The sequence below is a fragment of the Mauremys reevesii genome, linkage group 3 (genome assembly GCF_016161935.1).
Source record: "Mauremys reevesii isolate NIE-2019 linkage group 3, ASM1616193v1, whole genome shotgun sequence".
Classification (NCBI taxonomy): Eukaryota; Metazoa; Chordata; order Testudines; family Geoemydidae; genus Mauremys; species Mauremys reevesii.
In genome coordinates, this window is record NC_052625.1 from 143,034,325 (window position 1) to 143,054,749 (window position 20,425).

Genomic DNA, 20,425 nt, shown 5'->3' on the forward strand with positions numbered 1-20,425 from the left:
ATAGCCTTTTCACAAATAATCATTTTCACTCTCCAGGCAGGCTCTGTGTCATCACACAATAGAGCCCAGGAACAATGGCTTGGGATCATCTGTAATTATAGTTAGTTCTTTCACTGCCTTAGTACAGCAAACAGCTCCAAAATGTCCATATTTTGTACATTTATTACATATTTCACCTTTAGCTGGACACACAAGTCTTGAACTATGACATTTTCCACAACTTGTACATTAATTCTGAACGTCTTTGTAGTTTGCCTGGAATTTCCTCCTATCCTTAGGGCTTTTATGGTGATGTTTTAGCACTCACGATGCATAGGTTTAAGCATCTAAGCTAGTTTGTTTTCAGGTTTGTCAAGTTTGTTTTGCTGTTTTACAAGTTCAGACTGTTTTGGGTTAAATCTGTCTTCAATTGTAGGTGCAGTGAAAGGTTATTGTCTTCAAGACCTGTAATTAGCCTGTTTCTGATATTTTCATGTTTTGCATTCCCAAAATCACAAGTCTCTCACAATGCATGCAAAGCTCATAGAAAAGATTCAACATTTTCTCTTGATTCCTAATTTTTCTGGTAAAAACATGCTCTTTCATAAACCACATTTCTCTGAGGTATAAAGTATGCATCAAACATAGCCTTTCATTGTCATCTTGGGACTGTCTTCAGTAAAGCCAAATGATTTAGAGATATGCTCTGCCTGCTTCTCCATAGCATGTCTCTAGTTTCCTTGTGGAGTTTGTCTGCAATGTGAAATCTTTTAAAATAGAGGAGTAAAAGATAGGAGTACGGTATTGGGTTCACATAGGGAAACTAAGTTTTCCCAGGTGTCCTCAACACTCCAACACTCCAACACCACCACCAGATATTGTTGGGAGTTGGAAGGTTGTGTCCAGTCCATCACCCAGTGAAGCCAATGGGAGTCTTTCCATTGCCATCAGTGGAAATTAGATCGGCTCCTTGGTAGGATTCAGTAGATCTACTACCTGCTGGGGTCAGGTGACCCCTTCACTGAAACTTTGCATGATTTTGGCACTTCCTTTCAGATGTGCAGTGGTCTCTGGGGTGCATATGAAAGAAAAGCCCAGAAGCATAGAAGATTTAAATGGATTGGCCTGGATTCAGCAGCTAGGAGGAGACCGGAGTACTTTCAGAACTTGGGTTCAAAAAGAGAGCTCTGACTACTAGTTATCATCTTCAGGGCTACACACAACCTTGTTCCATCCTACCAATGTCCCAGTCACGTCACATTCTTAGCATGATTGCTACCACCTGTGACAAAGTTCCTCCTCTACCTTGGTGGGTCCTGCGCTTATTGTCAGATTTCCTCACCTCAGTGATCTTCCCCACAGTCTGTGTCAACTCCTCCTGTGTCTGATCAGGAGTTGGGAGGTTTGGGGGGAACCCGGGCCCGTCCTCTACTCCAGGTTCCAGCCCAGGGCCCTGTGGATTGCAGCTGTCTATAGTGCCTCCTGTAACAGCTGCATGACAACTACAACTCCCTGGGCTACTTCCCCATGGCCTCTTCCAAACACCTTCTTTATCCTCACCACAGGACCTTCCTCCTGGTGTCTGATAACGCTTGTACTCCTTAGTCCTCCAGCAGCACACCCTCTCACTCTCAGCTCCTTGTGCCTCTTGCTCCCAGCTCCTCACACGCACTTCTCTCCTCTGGCTCCCCCCTCCCTGACTGGAGTGAGCTCCTTTTTAAACCCAGGTGCCCTGATTATCTTGCCTTGATTGGCTGCAGGTGTTCTAATCAGCCTGTCTGCCTTAATTGGTTCTAGCAGGTTCCTGATTACTCTAGTGCAGCCCCTGCTCTGGTCACTCAAGGAACAGAAAACTACTCATCCAGTGACCAGTATATTTGCCCTCTACCAGACTCCTGTACCCCACTGGCCTGGGTCTGTCACACACCAAAACTAATGCCAAAAATGCCTTTCAGCTGTAGCTGAAAATAAAGGCCATGTCCTCCACTGACTGCACCTTATTTAATCCTCTACACCTGTGCACAGCTGGTATAAAATACTACCAGATCAGCATGGCTGTACTTTACACGACCTTGGCATGGCTGTAAATGGCTACATGAGGCGCACGGCAATGGGGAATCAGGCCCTTTATTTTCATTTCTTACATTTCACAGCTGATTGATGATGAGAGGAACTCTCTTTACCTTTTGGACTTCCAAACTGGTGGGCTGAGCAGAAATGTGCAGCTTGTCTTTCATTGGAAGAATGGAACTGACTATTTTAAGCTACAACTTATGAAGATGATTAACTGTCACATGCGTTTAGCTTCATCAGGATAACAACTGACACGCCTGTCAGGCAGCTGGTCTTACTGTTCAACCTCATCTGTACCAGGCTTAACCAGTGTGATTCAGTCTCACACTCCACCTTCTCAAAGGAAAGCCGGAACTGTGAGTCAGTAGGACATGGATCCAAGAGTCCTTGATGCAATAATGTCAGTCTTATCAAGCAACGTTACAATGTTTAATAAATACAAACAGAGAAGTGATTGTACCTTCCTAATTTGGCAAAGTTGTCTGCGTACTTAGAAGGGCAGTCCAGATCAACTTCATTAAAATGTTTTATTTCAGAAACTAATGATCCTCATCAGGCTCCTGGAAATTCAATGAAGAGAACAGCAAAACTGAATGAGCTAATATATATGAAATAATATAATATAATAATAAGTGCCAAATTCTTTTTGTAGTGCCCAGTTCTCTTGATTCCTGACTGATGCAGCCACAAAGATGTCAGATAAAATAGAAAATAAATATGCCAAGAAAATTTGGAACCTTAAATTTGGCAAGGACCACATCAAGCCTGAAAGCCCCATTCAAGAAACACAGTAGTAAATAAATATTAATCCTTTGCCCTTATATGGGAGCTTCCATCTGATGATCTCAAGGCACTTTACAAAACTGTGTAAGTATTATAATTCCCTTTTTACATGCTAGTAGTTAAGACTATTTAGAAGCATTCTTATGTTCTTATGTTCATTCACAAATGGACGGTTTATGCCAGATGAAGCCCACAGCAGGCAGCAACAGTCTTTTTGGAAGCCTCTGAGACAAACTCAGCGATGATGATGTAAGTGATGCTTTAAGTTACACATTAGGCCCACTCCTCAAGACCAATTTTCAGTTTCGTGCTCAGTGTCATTAAGGGAAAAGGCAACAAACGTGCCTGAAAGACAGCTTTATGCACCACTGATGCTTAGGCTACCAGGTGCCAGTCTGGGCCAGAGCAGCCTCAGGGCTAATGAGCAGGGGTTGGACAGCAGCCGTTTGTGGGGATGGAGACAGCCAGAAACTGCTGGGATTGGGTGCAGTTGTGGGTGGCAAGTTTAGAGGGAGCTGGAGCATGGAGGAGTCAGGGGATTCAGGGAGCCTGAGCCTGGGATGGTGGTGGGAGCAGCAAAGGGCTCGGGGACTGGAATATGAGGCTTTCCGGGGGGAAAATGAGCAGTGATTGGTAAGGGGTTTGGGGACAGGAGCAGTGGAGAGGTGGGCAAGGACAGGAACAGGGGGGACAGAAGCATTGGACCTGTTTTGTTCAATATCTTCATTAAGGATCTGGAGGATGGTGTGGATTGCACCCTCAGCAAGTTTGCAGATGACACTAAGCTGTGGGGAGAGGTAGATATGCTGGAGGGTAGGGTTAGGATACAGAGGGACCTAGACAAATTAGAGGATTGGGCCAAAAGAAATCTGATGAGGTTCAACAAGGACAAGTGCAGAGTCCTGCACTTAGGATGGAAGAATCTGTAGTACTGTGTCCAGTTTTGGGCTCCACACTACAAGAAGGATGTGGAAAAATTAGAAAGAGTCCAGCGGAGGGCAACAAAAATGATTAGGGGACTGAAGCACATGACTTATGAGGAGAGGCTGAGGGAACTGGGCTTATTTAATCTGCAGAAGAGAAGAATGAGGGGGGATTTGATAACTGCTTTCAACTACCTGAAGGGGGGTTCCAAAGAGGATGGATCTAGACTGTTCTCAGTGGTACCAGATGACAGAACAAGGAGTAATGGTCTCAAGTTGCAGTGGGGGAGGTTTAGGGTGGATATTAGGAAAAGCTTTTTCACTCAGAGAGTAGTGAAGCACTGGAATGGGTTACCTAGGGAGGTGGTGGAATCTCCTTCTGTGACGGGTTGGATCACAGAACCCCCCTTGGGAACTGCCAACTGATGTGCCAAGACTACTTCTGCTCCTGCTTTCCCTGCCAGCCTGGGACTCCAGCACCCTGTCTTGTTGAGCCAGACACACCAGTCTACTCCAACAAAAACCCAGGGTCTGAACCACGAGACCCAAAGCTACAAACATAACTGAAAGCAACTCACAGAAGTGTTCCTGTCTCTAACACTCAGATGCCCAACTCCCAATGTGGTCTAAACCCCAAATACATCCGTTTTACCCTATATAAAGCTTATACAGGGTAAACTCATAAATTGTTCACCCTCTATAACACTGATAGAGAGATATGCACAGCTGTTTGCCCCCCTCTCCCCCCCCCCGAGGTATTAATACATACTCAGGGTTAATTAATAAGTAAAAAGTGATTTTATTAAATACAGAAAGTAAAAATTAAGTGGTTCCAAGTAGTAACAGACAGAACAAAGTGAATTACCAAGTTCTAAAATAAAATAGAACATGCAAGTCTATGTCTAAGAAAACTACATACAGATAAAACCTCACCAGTTCCAGTAAGCTTCCTTTTACAGACTAGTCTCCTTCTAGTCTGGGTCCAGCAATCACTCACACCCCCTGTAGTTACTGTCCTTTGTTCCAGTTTCTTTCAGGTATCCTTGGGGGTGGAGAGGCTGTCCCTTTAGCCAGCTGAAGACAAAATGGAGGGGTCTCCCACAGGCTTAAATAGACTTTCTCTTGTGGGGGGAGTCCCCCCCTCCTCTCTCCTAAGCAAAGTCCAGCTCCAAGATGGAGTTTTGGAGTCACATGGGCAAGTCACATGTCCATGCATGACTGAGTTTCTTACCAGCCAAGCCACATTCCTGGAAAATCTCCGATGTGGATTGGCGTCTTCGAGTTCATTGTTGGCTTAAATGGTTCTTGACTGGGTATTTAATTTGCACATTCCTTTCTCAATAGAAATCAAGCAAGTGTACAGCCAATATTCCTAACTTCAAGTACAAAAATGATACATACATACAAATAGGTGGAATGTATTAAGTAGATCATAACCTTTACATAGATATGTTACATGGCATATGTAGCATAAAACATATTCCAGATATATCATATATATATTCATAAGCATATTCCCACAAATCCTTATGGGGTACACCGTCACATCTTCCTTAGAGGTTTTTAAGGTCAGGCTTGACAAAGCCCTGGCTGGGATGATTTAGCTGAGGATCTGTCCTGCTTTGAGCAGGGGGTTGGACTAGATGACCTCCTGAGGTCCTTCCAACCCTGATATTCTATGATTCTATGATCTCTGGTGGGAGAGCAGGGTCAGAGTCCCAGAGCAGTGGGAAATTGAGAGGGGGTATTAGAGGCAGCAGCTGTAGGGGTCAGTGGACAGTCAGTGGACAGCTCAGTGGTTTGGGAATGTGGGGGACGCCCTCACTAGGCTTCAACTTGCTGCTCCCTTTTCACAGAGAGGAGCAGGCATGCAGTGTGCATATGCAGCATGGAGAAAAGAGGCCACTCTTCTCCCCTCGCCACACAACATACGAATCCCAAGGTCTGTTCCCATTCCCCTTGGCTGCCCCTTTCTTCCCCCAGCTGTGTGGAAGAGCACGGCTGGTACGTGGGAGAGTGACGCACCAAAAGGGAATGTGTGAATGTAGTGCGAGATGTGCCGTGCTTGGCAGAGCTGCAGGAGGCACAGATGTTCTCATGATGATGCTCAAGAGTTTTATGTGAGCAAAGGAGGACTCACACGTAAATCACACCCCGCCCCATCATACAAGAACTAGGGGTCAGTCAATGGCATTGATGGCATAAAAATGAAGAGCACATCTGAGCAAGCTGTTCCTCATACAGCCTGTAGTCAGTCTGTGGAATTCATTGTTGCAGAAGGACACAGACTCAGAGAGTGTTGCTGGAACAACTCAGAAACAACTACATGGATTCTCACCTCACTTTCCCCCAAAATCCACCTGTGGCCTGCGAACAAACAAAAGAAACCAGTTAGTTTTGTTTTGGGTTTTTTTGGTAAAGTTAGAAGCACCTGAAAATAGAGGCTTAGAAAGCAAACACTTTGTCAGCTAGTTATAATCTCACTGCCAGCTCCTGTGATAAAAGAGCAGATAAAGATGAGGGAGTTTGTAACCTATAGTGTGGCTTTTATAGTCACGCCTGCATTAGAGGGGTAAGAAACTTAACAATCCAACAGCAATAGTGAGAGGCTTTCTCTGTGGAGGATTGAGGCAGAGTGTGCCTGGGGGACCATGAAAGTGGTACCTACTACAGCAGTAATTGCTACACCAGGGGTCGGCAACCTTTCAGAAGTGGTGTGCTGAGTCTTCATTTATTCACTCTGATGTAAGGTTTCATGTGCCAGTAACACATTTTAAAGTTTTTAGAAGGTCTCTTTCTATAAGTCTATAATATATAACTAAACTATTGTTGTATGTAAAGTAAATAAGGCTTTTTAAATGTTTAAGAAGCTTCATTTAAAATTAAATTAAAAGCAGAGCCCCCCGGACTGGTGACCAGGACCTGAGCAGTGTGAGTGCCACTGAAAATCAGCTTGCGTGCTGCCTTCAGCACCCGTGCCATAGGTTGCCTACCCCTGTGCTACACCCTTCTAAAATAGTTTTTTCTGCAACATACTTGGCAATACACAATACATGGAATGCCTGGACTTAAAGTTTTACCAACACTAGCTTGGAATAACCTGCATAGCTAAATGAAACCAGCCCAAACCAATGCAAAAAAAACAAAAACAAACCCTTTATGACACACCACTATGTATGATATAGGACCAGATTGTTAGCTGGCATAAATCAGTGTAGCTCTATTAACTAGGATTTGGTCCGCCATATCCATTCAGTCAATAGTTATTTAGCTATCTAAGGTATTATTGTAAAAGTAATCACTACAGTTTTTCATAAGTTGGAGATGATGCTACAATTTATGTAAGAGTTATGTTTATGAAAAGACCCTCTCAGAAAACAGCCAGGAGGAGAAAGACTGAGGAAAAATACTGATCAGATTAGTGGTAGCAGCTACATCCACTCCCAGTAAAGTCTGCAAACTGGATGCTCCATCTCAAACCTCATTTGTTCTACCTACACAACCTGCTATAAATTTGTTAATCTACAGTGACCAAAAAGTGAACGTAGTCCCATTAAAACTTCAAGCCACAAAACCCACAAGGGACTGAAAGTGTAATTACCAAGGGGAGAAGTGAAATGTTTTCCTGAAAGTCAATTTCATTTATTTGTAGCACCTGTTCTCCTTGGAGATATATGCTCTGTACTGAAAATATATAAACACCAAACTAGGCAGGTGAGTGATATGGACAGGCAAAGAGGTAGATGGGTTATAAATTAGCCAAATCATAACACAAATAGCAGCAAGATCTACTTAGAGCTCAATAAATGTTTTTGAAATGCCAGCAAAGTGCATGGCAGGAAGAAGGTTCTTACAGGCAACTTTTAAAGACAGATTATGCAGCAGAGATAGGATATTGGCAGTTTTGAAGATGACGGTTCTTCAAAGAAATAGCAGCATGACATTTTTTGAGATCCAGAAAGTAATTTTAAAAGGTTAAATTGAATTTCTTTTCATTAGACATTATACTAGGTGGAATCTGTAAAAGGAAATCAGAGCAATGGATGACTGACCTTTATTCTGATGAAAACTTTAAAAAAAGGAGTGAGAAGTCACCCTATTTATGGAAGTTAAATCAGCTGCTGAGACAGAATTACTTAGACAGACAGAATGGTTTCTGACTGGCTGGAGCATCCAAGGCTCAAATTCAGCAAAATACTTAAGCACATGCTAAAATCCATCCCTATCCAGCAAAATACTTGTTTAACTTTAAGCATATGCTTAAATCCCATACAGTGAATGAAATTTAAGCTCATGTTGAAACTGTTTTGCTGAACATGGCTGGAATTTGCTTTTAAGGTTAGGGACATGTTTAAGTGATTTCCTGAAATATGACCAGAATGCAAAAGAAGTCATCTCTATCAGTTTGGTATAATAGAAATAATATTATTGCAATGACTTCTTTTCAAATAAAGTAATTCAGCCCAACATTTTTTCCCTATAATGAACATGAAGGAAATGGAATTTAAAAGTTGTATAATTGGTATTTGTATTATTTGGGGGGGGGGAGTTGTTTTGTTTTACAGCAGGTAAATAAACACAGAGACCAAGGATACAACTGCTCAGCAAGCTTGGTTTTCTAGGATGAACGGGTTTTGAATTTATACAAGGACAAACGACATCTGAACCTGCTAAACTATGTTTTACTTTGTACTGGTCTTAATCAACAATGATAAAATTCCCTCCCAGTGCAAGATCTTCTGAATGATGTCTAAATGTGGAAGAATTTTTTTTCCTGAGAAGAGACAAAGGAGGCTCCTGAAAATGGAACATTATAAGGGTTCAGTCTCCCAAACCTTAAATATATTAACACTAGCAAACATTTTACTGAGGGATTCTGAAGACATCACAGTAACCATGAGTAAGAACAAAGCTCAAGTGCTTTGTGTGGAACCCTGAGCTCAGAGCACACCCTTAGCTTGAAATATACATTAGTCACATAATGCCGGATGCAGTGATTTTATCTCTGAAGTTTTTTATGAAATGTCATGGACCTTTCAGTGTGAAGAATTGATTTCAAATTATTTGGGAGACTTGGATTCCTAAAGCTAGGCATGAGGGCAGGACCTACCATCTATTCTGTGGGGAGGAGCAAACCTGCCACTCGCCTGACAGAATGATCAGGAAGGGATCATTTCTCCTTGAGGAAGACCTTGCAAAGAAATCTTCTCCCAGATTCCAACAAGTTTTACCACAAGAGGTGATGATCCAGGTACCTAAATACATGACCCAATTTTCAAATATTAATGTTTCAACATAACATTTTCTATACTTCAGTGCACAGATCAGAACACATTCTCCTCTGATCCTCTCTCAGAGATGATTACTCAGTCTTTTTACTGTGACCATAGTTTGCAGTGTATGTCACCTGAACTCCTCCAAGCTTGAGAAATGGTCACTTGTTAGGGTGAAACAATCACTTGTTGCCTAAAATTAGGCACCAAAATTCATATTTAGGCAATGGCATTTTTCTCAAGGGCAACAAATGACTTATTGGCCCTTGAGAAATGGCAGCATCTAGTCTTTGCAAATACTTAACAACCCTTGTCAACAAACAATCTGGAGATCTCCACAGCTATCAGCATTCCAGTCCTTGGGTTAATAGTTGACTGGTCTTCTCAGCTGCTAGTGAAACAGAAATCTGTAGGCTATATCCAAAGTGGTACACAGATTGGGATCAGCATTTAAATATCCATTTCCTGGCACTCAGTCTACAAGGCACCGTCCTCTCCATAAGCCCAGCTAAGCCAGGCAAGAATTCACAAACCCTCCCATCACTAAGTGTTGTCCCATTCTTTCTCCATTCACTGAGATAGAAATTCCAGTTTGCAGCAGTCAGCTGATAGCTAACGGTAAGCGCCACAGGCTCTGTAGCTTGGAGGGGTAACAAACTTTTCTGCTGGCCCCTACCTCTCCCTCACTGTGGACCAACCATTATTCTCATGGAGGGCTTCCCTGTAAATAAAGCTAGAGTAGCACTGACTTGTATCCAAAGTGGCACTGGTATTGGGAATCAGCCTTCACAGCAGACACATCTCTTGGTCAGATGAAATTTAATGTTGATAAATGCAAAGTAATGCACATTGGAAAACATAATCCTAACTCTATATATACAATGATGGGGTCTAAATAAGCTGTTACCACTCAAGAAAGAGATCTTGGAGTCATTGTGGATAGTTCTCTGAAAACATCCACTCAATGTGCAGAGGCAGTCAAAACAGCAAACAGAATGTTGGGAATCATCAAGAAAGGGATAGATAATAAGACAGAAAAGATATATTGGAATTGGAAAAGGTTCAGAAAAGGGCAACAAAAATGATTAGGGGTATAGAACGGTTTCTGTATGAGGAGAGATTAACAAGACTGGGACTTTTCAGCTTGGAAAAGAGGCAACTAAGGAGGGATATGATTGAGGTCTATAAAATCATGAGTGGTGTGGAGAAAGTAAATAAGGAAGTGTTATTCACTCCGTCTCATAATACAAGAACAAGAGGCCACCAAATGAAATTAATAGGTAGCAGGTTTAAAACAAACACAAGAAAGTATTTTTTCACGCAACACACTGTCAACCTCTGGAACTCCTTACCAGAGGGTGTTGTAAAGGCCAATACTATAACGGGGTTCAAAAGGGGGCTAGATAGATTCATAGAGGATAGGTCCATCATTGGCTATGAGCCAGGATGGGCAGGAATGGTGTCCCTAGCATGTGTTTGCCAGAAGCTGGGATTGGGTGACAGTGCATGGATCACTTGATAATAACCTGTCTGTTCATTCCCTTTGAGGCACCTGCCATTGGCCACTGTCAGAGGACAGGCTACTGAGCTTGATGAACTTTTGGTCTGACCCAGTGTGGCCATTCTTATGTTCCTGCATCAATCAGCTGCTGAGTCCACAAGGCTGGCTTTAACTTCTGTATTTATAGTGGTCCCCATGTCCCGTCCCCCACCCCCGACATCCGCTTTGCCCTCTGACTGGCTCAGTTCTCAGAGGATGACTAAGGTGTGACTTACCAGGTGCATTGCCAACCATGAAAACTTCCTACCCAGCCTCAAAAACACCTATTGAGCATGTCTAGTATATGCCATACTCTGTTCTGGATGTTTCTGGGTCCTTCCAGCTGAATTGCCCTGCCCTGCTTTCTGCAGGTGTGCAAAGACACAGAGTATCCGACTCAGCTCCATGTCTCCTCCCCACTGCTTCTCTTCCACTACCCAGGAGAAACAAAGTCAAACACTCCCATTTAAAGCATGTGGGCTGCAGAAAATTTTGACAAAACACAAAATTTCTCATTTTAATTGATTTTTTCCCCACAGAAAAGAACCCCATTTTCCAGCCAGCAGTGATTTGCATAAAGAAGGTAGATCTCATTTTGGTTGTGCATTTGCAATTGTCAATGCAAAGTTGGGCACTCTGTTTCCAGCAGTTCCAAACTCTAAGGTGCTCACTAGCTTCAATTTCCACTGGGTTCAGTGGGAGTTCACCGTACAAATCTGGGGCGGGGACCCATTCTGAACACAAAGATTTAGACAAATTAAAGATCTGACTAAATTAAGCAAACAACAGGATTGGAGGGAACACATAAAAGTAGGTGGAACCTTAGCCATTCACTTCTGTGCTTCTAAGATGGGTTTGTATTAAGAAAGAAAAAAAATTGCAAACATTTGATGTCAACATTCCATGTCAGGCAATTTCAAAGGAGTAGCAAATCCCTTCTGGGTTAGATAAAGCTGTAATGCAGAGACCATTATGAAGTTCTCTTAGGGAATTACGGAAAGTCACTCACAGGTTTCATACGTAGGCTGTGATGCTAAAAATAATATCCTATACCTTGCTAGTAACAGGCTTAATATTTCAAATAGCAAGAGTCTATAAATGATATTCCTTGGAGAAATAATATATATTTGTTTTCTTTTAGATCTACAGCTGGGAGAGCAAACCACGCATGAATTTTATGACCTTGCCAGTTTTCTTTCTCTTCTGGGAGCTATAGATTTTACCTTGTAGACAGCTGTGTTCAACCTCAGAATTAGAAATCATTTTGGGGAAAAAAGGCATTTCATTCTAGGATGACCAGATGTCCCGATTTTATTGGGACAGTCCTGATTTTGGGGTCGTTTTCTTATATAGGCTCCTATTACCCCCCCACCCCACCCCCTGTCCTGATTTTTCACACTTGCTGTCTGGTCACTCTATTTCATTCCCTTCATTTTTTTCAAAAATAGTAGACTCTAAAGATACAGGCCCAGTTTTAGAAGTAAATTGAAGACAAAAGCTGACAATGTTTTTCATAAAACATTGTTTACATAAAACAAAAATCACCGTTCTCTTAAATGTGTCTATTATTTCTGATAATCTGTGATATAACTTGCAAGGAAATTAAATACCAATGAACACTGCGTTTAAATTAATTTTAAAAAAGAGTGTGTGCAAAAAGCGATATGATCTGGTGGTCTGAACACAAGTCTAGAAAACCTGGAATCTATTCTCCACTCTGCCATTGAACAGGCTGTGTGGCCTTGGAGCCAAAGTTTTCAAACTTGGATGCCTAAACCTAGCAGGCCCTACCATCTATTCTGTGGGGAGGGGCAAACCTGCCATTCGCCTGACAGAATGATCTGGAAGGGATCATTTCTCCTTGAAGGAGAGCCTTGCGGAGAAATCGTCTCTCAGATTCCAACAAGTTTTACCATAAGTGGTGATGATCCAGGCACCTAAACACATGACCCAATTTTCAAATCTTCCAAACACCAAACCTCCCAGAATTGTGGCTGCTCACAATCCCTGGGAGTGGGTGGGAGTTCAGTCATTTATTTAGGTGCCTAAATATGAATTTTGGTACCTAACTTTAGGCAGCAAGGGATTTTCTATGGCACCATTGGCAGTTAGGTGCTTAACTGCCATTGACTTTCAATAGGAGTTGGAACTTAACCGTCATTTGTGCCTCTGAAAATCTCCCCCCAAGTCTGACAATTTTGGCCCCGACTTCCAAGCCTGAGTTTCTGCATCTATAAAAGGAGAACAATCATAAGCACAGGTATACAGTAAGGATTTATCAGTTAGTATTTGTAAAGGATTTTGTAGATTATACAGTGATGAGTTGCATGGCTAATTTCACAGAGAATGAATAAGCCAAATATGGGATCACTGTCTTGAGCATCCCAATATACAGTAGCCTCATAAACAGGTTGATGAGTGCATGCATGAATCGGCATGTATTTCCTGTGTGCACAGACATACTGCTATCGTCACTCAGCCCACTGTATGACTAGCACAGCCTTTAAAAAGAAGCCACCTTTTTTCCACATGCACAAATATTGTATGTGCGTGCCTTACACATAAGGCATTGGCCAAATGGCTTGCCCACACAGTTCTGAAATGTACCCTTTTAAGTCTTTCGGTGCCAAGGAAATGTTATTGACTAAATTGTACAACCCAGTCCATACCTATAAAAACCAGCAGCTGAGCGTAAGTGTCTATTTGAAGGAATACAGATGAATCAGTAATGATATTAGAGTGATTAGCCAACTGCCTTAATTGATATGTACAAAACCATATGTGCTTATAAGCTTACAAATGCTAACTCACACTTATCACCATCTGTCCAAAAAAGCCACAGTAAATTTCCTTTTCCTAAATGCAAGTTTGTCATTTTAAAAAGAGATGTGGGGGAAAGTATTGTTAAGCAGTGATGTACTCTATCCTTCATCACAGGCATATGGTTCTCTTGCAGAAGGAATTTGTTTCAGGAAAAGCAGCTTTAACGGAAAATCATCGTCCAGCTCAATGCAAACATTCTCAGAGGACTTGAAAAACTGTAATTCCAGAAAGCAAAATAAAACCACACTTGTCACCGTAGTATCGAACACCGTAGTGTCTACACGTCTATCGTGTGTTTGTGCTCTCATCCTCTTCCCACAGGGAGAAGTGTGTGCAGCAGAATGTCTTGTTTTGGTAGGGTTGGATTTTTTTTTTAATATACATGTTGGTACGTGAAAGCAAGGTCAAAGAAACGTGTCTTGCGGTTGGAGTGGAAGGTGGCGAGGTTCTTGTGGCAAAAAACAAACAAACAAGAAAGAGACCATTAACAGCAGCTCCCTTTGTTCCCTTCTGTGATGTTCCCCTCTGGTGTTATCTGGACCGGTGATCTGCTAGGTCACTCTAATCCTCGACTCTGGGCACCAGCCTTACCCTCTTTGCTGTGAGAACCCCCACCCTCGGGGCTGTTCACACACAGCCTCTGGCATGTAAGCTGCTCCTTGGATTGTGCAACTGAATGACACTAGCCACTATCTCCAGTCCCAGACACAACCCTAGGAACCTCCATCTTGCAATGTCCAGTTATGCCCGCTGGACACTTCAAGCTTATATGAGTTTGTCAATTTAACAAAGAAATGGATATGCACCAGGCTTCTTATCCCAAGGGGAGACTCTGACAGGCTTCAAACCAAATGCACTGCTTTAGGTAGAATAAACAAACAAATTTATTAACTACAAAAGATGGATTTTAAGTGATTATAAGTTGGATTTGGTCAAATGAAATAAAAGCAAAACGCATTCTAAGCTGATCTTAACACTTTCAATGCCCTTAAAAACTTAGATGCTTCCTACCACAGGCTGGCTGGTTCCCCTTCAGCCAGGCTCTCCCCTTTCATCAGCGCTTCAGTCGCTTGGTGTGGTGTCTGTAGATGTAGGTGGAAGAGAGAAGAAGAGCATGGCAAATGTCTCTCCCTTTTATCATGTACTTTCTTCCCTCTTGACTTTGCCCTTCCCCCTTCAAAGTCAGGTGAGCATTACCTCATCACAGTTCCAAACTGACCAAAGGAAGAGGGGTGACTCACTCCAGAGTCCAACAGATCCTTTGTTGTTGCCTAGGCCAGTGTCCTTTGTTCCTGTGAGGCTGGGCTAGGTTTGTCCCATACATGCCCTGATGAGGTGTGAACTGCCTCTCTGCTTCTGGAGAGTTTTTGCCTAGGCTTGCTTTAAGCCATGAGGACACATTTTCAGCCTCATAACTATATACATGAAATTACAACCTATAACATTACTATAATGATTACTATAACATTACCATAACAACAATGCTCAGTACATCATGAGCCTTCCGAAGACACTCGACATGACAAACTTTGTATTAGATACCCCACACAATCATATTATAATGATGCACATGGGGGTGCTGGATGTTCCTCCAAGGTACAGAACGTCACACCTTCATCCACAGTTTTCTCCCACATTGTGTATGGACCTTTGTGGGCAGATATCAAAAACAAAAAAACCTGATGGTAAATTTTTCAGAAGCACCTGAGTCACTTAACACAAGGTTGACACTTAAAAGTTTTATTGACATAGCAATGTTGGTTAGGGGGGTGATTTTGTGTCTGTGTGTATTTGGCTTTTCTCGGTATAATTTATTTCACTCACGGAACCAGTAGAAGCTATACTGGGAAAAGCACTTTTTTGCTGGTATAGCATACCTACACTAGGAGGGCTTTGCCTGTATACCTATGCCAGCAAAGATTTTAAGTGCAAACAAGGCCTAAGTCCCATTTTCAAAAGTGGTGTTTGAATTTAGGAGCGTAAATCCCACTAACTTTGTAAGAGAGATATGCTCCTAAGTCACTTTTGAAAATGGCATTAGGCATTTTTGAAATTTTTACCCCGTCGGTCTGCAAAGGGAGACTCATTGAGTTCCACTGTGCTAAAGTCTGGTACCTTTGACGTAGAGCTTCAGGAGACAGAAATTTAAAGTTGGAAAAATTGATAAGGATTCTCCAGACTCTTCTGACACATTAAGGACACCTCATGAGGAGGAGAGACAGATGAATTATTTAACTTTCAAAAACATTGACAATATTGTCCATTAACAGCACCATAAAGATTGTATCTGTGCTGCAAGAGGAAGCTGATAACTTGTTATAGTGTAACCGCAATAGTTCCATTGACATTACATTGGGTCTGGAAGACATGTAGACCTGATATAATAATAATGGCAGCCCATCACGTTTCTTCAGTGACATTAAAGACAGAGTATCTGATAGGTATCTGCTCTGATCATGTTAGACAATACTCATTTTCTACTAAAGGCAAGAGGGCGTGGGTGGGTGGAAGCATATGAAATGGACCATTATTAGTCAGGTCTTAGCCATTCTCAGATGACAGTGGATCCTAGGAGGCCTGTAACAATTGTCACTCGTTGCCAACTTAACAAGTTTATCTGGAATAACTCAACATTGAGAAACTGACAAAAGTGGCAGGGATAGCAGCGACCCAGTAAGTATGCTGAGATTTAAGGAAAGATCCTACATGCCCAGCCTTGCCCTGTCCCACCCAACTCAGCCAATTCCCACAGAACTTTAGGAGCAACAGCTTTAACCAAGTAAGGCGCCATAGCGCTGAAAACAGGTTTTAGAAAAGTTTTATTGGGAAGCTGGGTAGGTCACACACCCTTATTAGATGCATGGGGGAGATGAGATGAAAATGCTTGGACTTAGCCATTTTGAGAGAAAAGAAGGCTGCAAGGTACTGAAAATAAAGGGATTCTGAACACAGTGATTTTCCTACAACCCCCCCCGAATTTCCCCTCTCCCCAGTTTTGTGAATTAGTTACATGCCAATTTAGTGACTGTTTGGAAATTTGAATTGAAATTGAAACATTAATACACACTTTAAAAGCATATACAACGTATGATAAAATACATGTATCTGAAAAAGTATAATAGATTTGAAAAGTATGAACATAGACTAGCTTCCTTATACAGCTGTTGCTTTTTTATGACAATGTCAGTGCATTCATTTCAGTGATGTTGGCCAACCTCATCATTTCAAATGATGATTTTTAAGCAAAGTCTAAATGAGCTCTCCCTGACAGCTAGTGATGAGTTGGGGCTGGGGTGAAAGGCTTCAAGACCAGACTGTATTTACATTCACACCTAATCTACCTAGGTAGCCAGCAAACAGAGCTGTGTTGCCCAAGGGATAGATTTTGGCTGGGGTTGGGTTACAAATCACTTGAATGCGGGAGGAGGGGAATGGGAATGAAATGTTGTTGTTCTTATTATATGAGTAAAGGGCAGTAGAACTGTACTTAGCCTGTGCTGATTGAGGGCATCAAGAGAGAGGGTGGGGACCTGCCCCTCTCCACTGTTTAAAGACAAAGCTGATTAGCCTCCATAGATAGTCCTTTGTTCTGTTAAGTGACCACTGCAGCTGAAATCACTGATAATCAGGTCTAAGTGCTTAGTCCTGCTGTCAGGACAGTGTTTCTGTGGAAGTGACAGCCCAGACTGCACTAGCAGTGAGATTCCCCCACTGAGAGCTCAGATGAAATCACTGAGAGCTGGTGGAACCTCAAGAGACCGACTCGCAGAGGTCACAGTGGCAGGTGGCAGCAGAAGGTGACTGCGCAGGGCCATTGGCAACAGAGTGGTGGAGTGAACGGTGGCACAACAAACAGCAGTGGCCAGAGCGAACAGTGAGCAGCTGAAGGAACGAGCAAGGTGCCTTCTTGTCCCTCACCTGGGAGGTGTACTCACATGAAAGCACCTCTGAACTCTGAGTCTCCACTGACCAAGGACAACACCATTGAGTGGGGTGCGGTGGAGGGAAAAGTGAGGGGCACATTAAATAAACACTTGTTTGTGGGACTATATTTTAGTGACTTTGCTCCAGAATGCTAGATTTGTGACTGGGAACAGAAACTTATATAAATATATTTCCTAGTAGGTCAAGATTTTTAAAATGCATTATTTACTAAGGTTGTTATCTCACATCGTTGCTATCTTGAGAGGTCATTATGTTGGGGCGTTTCTGTACTAAACATTTTTACATAAGAATGGTCATACTGGGTCAGACCAGTGGTCCTTCCGACAGTGGTCAAGGCCAGGTGCTTCAAAGGGAATGAACACAACAAGTAATCATCAAGTGATCCATCCCCTGTTGCCCATTCCCAGCTTCTGGCAAACAGGCTAGGGACACTCAGAGCATGGTGTTGCATCCCTCCCCATCCTGGCTAATAGCCACTGATGGACCTATTCTCCAGGAATTTATCTAGTTCTTGTTTGAATCCTGTTATAGTTTTGGTCTTCACAGCATCCCCTGGCAAAGAGTTCCACGAGTTAAACTTTATGTTGTGTGAAGAAGTACTTCCTTTTGTTTTTTTAAAACCTGCTGCCTATTAATTTCATTGTGTGACTGCTAGTTCTTGTGTTATGTGAAGGATTAATTAAAATTTCCTTATTCATTTTCTTCACACCGGTCAAGCTTTTATAGACCTCTGTCATATCCCCCCTTAGTCATCTCTTTTCTAAGCTGAAAATTCACAGTCATTTTAATTTCTCCTCCTGTTTCATACCCCTTATCATTTTAGTTGCCCATTTCTGTACCTTTTCCAATTCCAATATATCTTTTTTGGGATGGGCTGACCAGATCTGCACACAGTATTCAAGGTGTACACACACCATGGATTTATATAGAGGCAATACAATATTTTCTGTCTTATTATCTATCCCTTTCTTAATGATTCCCAACATTCTGTTTGCTTTTTTGACTGCCGCTGCACATTGAGTGGATGTTTTCAGAGAACTATCCACAATGACTCCAAGATCTCTTTCTTGAGTGTTAACAGCTAATTCAGACTCCATCATTTTGTATGTATAGTTGAGATTGTTTTCCAATGTGCATTACTTTGCATTTATCAACATTGAATTTCATCTGCCATTTTGTTGCCCAGTCATCCGGTTTTGTGAGATCCCTTTGTAACTCTTCACAGTCTGTCAGGGACTTAACTATCTTGAATAGTTTTGTATCGTCTGCAAATTTTGCCACCTCACCGTTTACTCATTTTTCCAGATCATTTATGAATATGTTGAACAGTAATGGTCCTCAGGGATACCACTATTTATCTCTCTCCATTCTGAAAACTGATCATTTATTCCTACCCTTTGTTTCCCATCTTTTAACCAGTTGCTGATACATGAGAGGACTTCCCTCTTATCCCATGATGGCTTACTTTTCAAAAGTCAATTTAAATTAAATACATTTTTTTTAAAAAATATATACTTTTTTAGAAATTTAGACCTGTTATGTGTTTTGGTGTAACTTGCATTATCCTTATGTTAAATTTGCATTATCCTAACAAAACATTTACTTTATTCATGTCTCTTTTATATATCTCATCAGTCCTGACACACACCCCCTAATTTCAATTCCTGGGGAAACCACTGTCTGAACCTATGCCCCTCCAAAACAATATTTCAGATAGGCAATTCCTGAAAATATATCTGAATAAATCAGGTCAGAAGGTAAAGACCCAATTCAGCAAGATGTTTAAGCAAATGAGTAGACACACTGATTTCAATGGAGCCATTCATGTGCTTAAAGTTAGGCGTATTCTTAAGCACCTTGCTGGAAAAGGGCCTGATCTTCTATCCCAGAGTAAGTACCTATTATACATTACTCTATATTGGAGGTGCACTGGTGACACCCAGAGATAGTGGTTCCGATAAGGTATTTTATTGTACATTCACTGTAAGCTGATATTCTGTTTAAAAAATTAGCACTATACAAACATCAGTGTAGTCCATATGAGATGGACTAAAAGCCTCTATGAAAATGGAGAAATAATGGGAATTCCCAGTTTTACCCCCACATCAAAAATAGTTTTTTAGTAACATAGGACTTGCCAGACTGGATCCAGGGGCGGCTCTAGAGCCCAGCGGGGCAAGCACCCGCCTGGGGCGGCCCTTTCCCAGGGGGGCGGCAGGCTGGGCCGGTGGACCTGCCGCAGTCATGCCTGCGGGAGATCCACCGGAGCCCGGGGATGACCGGACCTGCCGCAGGCATGACTGCGGACGGTTCGCTGGTCCCGCGGCTCGGCTGGACCTCCCGCAGGCATGACTGCGGCAGCTCAACCGGAGCCGCCGGACCAGCGAACCGTCCGCAGCTGCGGGAGGTCCAGCTGAGCCGCGCGACCAGCGGACCCTCCGCAGTCATACCCGCGGCAGGTCCGCTGCTCCCGCGGCTCAGGGGCGCCTCCCAGGCATCATTGCTTGGGGCGGCCAAATTTGTAGAGCCGCCCCTGACTGGATCAGACTTGAGGTGCATCTAGTCCAGTGTCAGATCAGTGACAGTGACCAGCATCATATACTTTAGGGCAAGGTGTAAGAACCCAGCAGAAAGTAATTGTATATGATTATGGTAGCATTTTGCACAAGTCAGGTTTGCTAATACACTCCATATCACATAATCATAATGGAGACGTCTGATTAAAAATGGGAGGTGCCTGGTAAGTCCATTTTACTGGGACATCTTTGAGAATTTGCCCCAGAAAACAGAGATGGCTCAGAGGAGATTTCCTTTTGCAATTTCATCTGGCTCTGATATGGAATTAAAGAGCCATTGTCAGCATAGCTGATAATGATGAAGCTCTGAAATTATTCTTTACATTCAGTTTCTTAAATGTCTAGGTATATGAATTGGTCTCATACAACACAGAGCAGCTTTAACTGTTTTCTAATATATTCAAAAACAAATAATAAAAGAGCAGTTATAGCACAATCAAAGTGCCATTTCAGTTCATTTTAAATACCATTGTAATTAAAGGGCATAGACAGTAACATTCATAAATCTAT